Source organism: Moschus berezovskii, chromosome 7 (genome assembly GCF_049115385.1).
Source record: "Moschus berezovskii isolate FMDL1 chromosome 7, NW_MosBer_1.0, whole genome shotgun sequence".
NCBI lineage: Eukaryota > Metazoa > Chordata > Mammalia > Artiodactyla > Moschidae > Moschus > Moschus berezovskii.
Window position 1 is genome coordinate 120,305,961 of NC_142466.1, and position 4,109 is coordinate 120,310,069.

Consider the following 4,109-nt stretch of genomic DNA (forward strand, 5'->3'; position numbering starts at 1 on the left):
GTACAGATTTATGTCTTAGCTTTCCCTTTTTTTTTTGATAAGAAAAAGAGTTTCACAAGACTGTCTCTCATCCTTCTATCTGGTATATACAGAGGATTCCTTTGAAATGAGATTTCTCTGGTAAATGTGACTCACAGAAGAGCCGCCTGATCTTGGGTTTCAGAGATGATCATGTGTCCTCTTAAAAAGTTAATTATGGAGTTCGCGGAACGCCCTCACGCCGCCGGCTCGCCGGCCCTGGCCCGCGGGGGGCACCGGCGGCCCCCGCCCCGCAGTCGCTGCCGGGACCGGCCCGGGGCGGGGGCTCGTACCGTGCGCCTCGGCGCACGTCTCGGCGGGGCGGGCGGGCGGCCGGGGGTCGCCGGCGCCCGGGGCAGAGAGAGAGCCATGTGTCACGGCCGAGACGGCGGCGCTGCGGGGCGGGGAGAGCCTGTGGCCTGGCGCCGCCGTGGCCTCGGTGTCGAGGGGCGAGGTTGTGCTGCTGCTGCTGCTGCTGCTGGCTGGGGGCTCCGGCCGCGGCTTTGGGTTGCTGTCGGGAGCTGGTGACGGTCGTCTTGGCCTGGGACTCGATCTCTGGAAACATGGCTACAGAACATGTTAATGGAAATGGTACTGAAGAGCCCATGGATACTACTTCTGCAGTTATCCATTCAGAAAATTTTCAGACATTGCTTGATGCTGGTTTACCACAGAAAGTTGCTGAAAAACTAGATGAAATTTACGTTGCAGGGCTGGTTGCACATAGCGATTTAGATGAAAGAGCTATCGAAGCTTTAAAAGAATTCAATGAAGACGGCGCATTGGCAGTTCTTCAGCAGTTTAAAGACAGTGATCTCTCTCATGTTCAGAACAAAAGTGCCTTTTTATGTGGAGTCATGAAGACTTACAGGCAGAGAGAAAAACAGGGGACCAAAGTTGCAGATTCTAGCAAAGGACCAGATGAAGCGAAAATTAAGGCACTCTTGGAAAGAACAGGCTACACACTCGATGTGACCACTGGACAGAGGAAGTATGGGGGACCGCCTCCAGATTCCGTTTATTCAGGTCAGCAGCCTTCTGTTGGCACTGAGATATTTGTGGGGAAGATCCCAAGAGATCTGTTTGAGGATGAACTTGTTCCATTGTTTGAAAAAGCTGGACCTATATGGGATCTTCGTTTAATGATGGATCCACTGACAGGTCTCAATAGAGGTTATGCGTTTGTCACTTTTTGAACAAAAGAAGCAGCTCAGGAGGCTGTTAAACTGTATAATAATCACGAAATTCGTTCTGGAAAACACATTGGTGTCTGCATCTCGGTTGCCAACAACAGGCTTTTTGTGGGCTCTATTCCTAAGAGTAAAACCAAGGAACAGATTCTTGAAGAATTTAGCAAAGTAACAGAGGGTCTTACAGATGTCATTTTATACCACCAACCAGACGACAAGAAAAAAAACAGAGGCTTTTGTTTCCTTGAATATGAAGATCACAAAACAGCTGCCCAGGCAAGATGTAGGTTAATGAGTGGTAAAGTCAAGGTCTGGGGAAATGTTGGAACTGTTGAATGGGCTGATCCTATAGAAGATCCTGATCCTGAGGTTATGGCAAAGGTAAAAGTGCTGTTTGTACGCAACCTGGCTAATACTGTAACAGAAGAGATTTTAGTAAAGGCATTTAGTCAGTTTGGGAAACTGGAACGAGTGAAGAAATTAAAAGATTATGCTTTCATTCATTTTGATGAACGAGATGGTGCTGTCAAGGCTATGGAAGAAATGAATGGCAAAGACTTGGAGGGAGAAAATATTGAAATTGTTTTTGCTAAGCCACCAGATCAGAAAAGGAAAGAAAGAAAAGCTCAGAGGCAAGCTGCAAAGAATCAAATGTATGATGATTACTACTATTATGGTCCACCTCATATGCCCCCTCCAACAAGAGGTCGAGGGCGTGGAGGTAGAGGTGGTTATGGATATCCTCCAGATTATTAAGGATATGAAGATTATTATGATTATTATGGCTATGATTACCATAACTATCGTGGTGGATATGAAGATCCTTACTATGGTTATGAAGATTTTCAAGTTGGAGCTAGAGGAAGGGGTGGTAGAGGAGCAAGGGGTGCTGCTCCATCCAGAGGTCGCGGGGCTGCTCCGCCCCGTGGTAGAGCCGGTTATTCACAGAGAGGAGGTCCTGGATCAGCAAGAGGCGTTCGTGGTGCGAGAGGAGGTGCCCAACAACAAAGAGGCCGCGGGCAGGGAAAAGGGGTCGAGGCTGGTCCTGACCTGTTACAATGAAGACTGACTTGCTATGTGGGATTACACCAGAAGCTTGCAGTGGAGTAATGGTAAGGAAATCAAGCAACCTTAAATATCTCGGCTGTATAGGAGCATATTCTATTGCAGAAGACCTTCCTATGAAGATCATGGAATCAAATACAGGACATTGAACTAATACTTGGACTTTGATATGAATTTCTTTAACAATTTTCTCTGCAGTGCAAGTTATTAAACTAAAGCTACTCTATTTTCCAAAAAAAAAAAAAAAAAAAAAGTTAATTATGTCCAACTAATTCTCATGCTGAAGTGGTATATTTTGGGGTAGCATTTGCTCCCCTTCACTTTGGATGTATCCCAATTTGCTTACACCGTCATCTACCGAAGACATCCTGATATTTGAAAGTTTTTAGCTGTTACAAGTAGAGCTGCTGTGTATAATTGCGTGATACTTTTTGTCTGGACACTTTTTCAAAGCTGTTTACTAAGTGCTAGATGTGTAGTGTTCAGGTCACAGGTGAACCTTGTTTGGCTGTGGAAAAATCCAGCTAAGTTTCTCTGGCATGTGGGATCTTCCTGGGTAAGGGATCAAACTTGAGTGTCTTGCATTGTCAGGTAGATTCCTTTACCACTGAGCCACCAGAGGAGCCCCCCCCCCGCCCTTTTTTGAGTTTATTGGATCTAATACGTGTGCCTCTGGCCCCATCACTTCATGGGAAATAGATGGGGAAACAGTGGAAACAGTGTCAGACTTTATTTTTGGGGGCTCCAAAATCACTGCAGATGCTGATTGCAGCCATGAAATTAAAAGATGCTTACTCCTTGGAAGGAAAGTTATGACCAACCTTGATAGTATATTAAAAAGCAGAGACATTACTTTGCCAACCAAGGTCCGTCTAGTTAAGGCTATGGTTTTTCCCGTGGTCATGTATGGATGTGAGAGTTGGACTGTGAAGAAAGCTGGTCGCTGAAGAATTGATGCTTTTGAACTGTGGTGCTGGAGAAGACTCTTGAGAGTCCCTTGGACTGCAAGAAGATCCAACCAGTCCATTCTAAAGGAGATCAATCCTGGGTGTTGATTGGAAGGACTGATGCTAAAGCTGAAACTCCAATACTTTGGCCACCTCATGTGACGAGTTGACTCATTGGAAAAGACTCTGATGCTGGGAGGGATTGAGGGCGGGAGGAGAAGGGACAGAGAATGAGATGGCTGGATGGCATCACCGACTCGATGGACATGAGTTTGAGTGAACTCCGGGAGTTGGTGATGGACAGGGAGGCCTGGCATCCTGTGATTCATGGGGTTACAAAGAGTCGGACACGACTGAGAACTGAACTGAACTGAACTGAACTGATAGCCAACTTAGACTGTGTTTGCCAAGTCGACTTTGAAGTATTCTTCACATAGTCCTTCATCAGTCAATGGCACTTGTCAGATTGAAGAAACCCTTGCTACATGGAGGTTGTGAACACGTATACTCATGTTTTGTTTGAGATTTTAAAGTCATTCTTCAGTTTTCTTTGAGGAATGGTTCTGTATGTGCCCCATGGATACCCAAATCCACTGATGTTCATGTGTCTTGTGGCTTCCCAGGAGGTTCTAATGGTAAAGAACCCACCTGCCAATGCAGGAGACATAGGAGATATGGGTTTGATCCCTGGAGCAGGAAGATCTCGGGAAGGAGAGCATGGCAACCCACTCCAGTATCCTTGCCTGGAGAATCCCATGGACGGAGGAGCCTGGTGGGCCCTAGTCCATACGATCCCAAAGAGTTGGACAGAATGTAAGTGACTTAGCACAGCATATGATTCATTGTCATAGCTAATATAATGGAGATGACATGTAAAGAAGTGCCAGCA

The 4,109-nt window shown here is 46.2% G+C and overlaps 1 pseudogene; it reads left to right on the forward strand.

Moving 5' to 3' along the window:
• The first annotated feature begins 547 nt into the window (after nt 1-547).
• LOC129556181 (heterogeneous nuclear ribonucleoprotein Q pseudogene) lies at nt 548-2,502 on the forward strand (annotated as a pseudogene).
• Nucleotides 2,503-4,109: the final 1,607 nt, after the last annotated feature.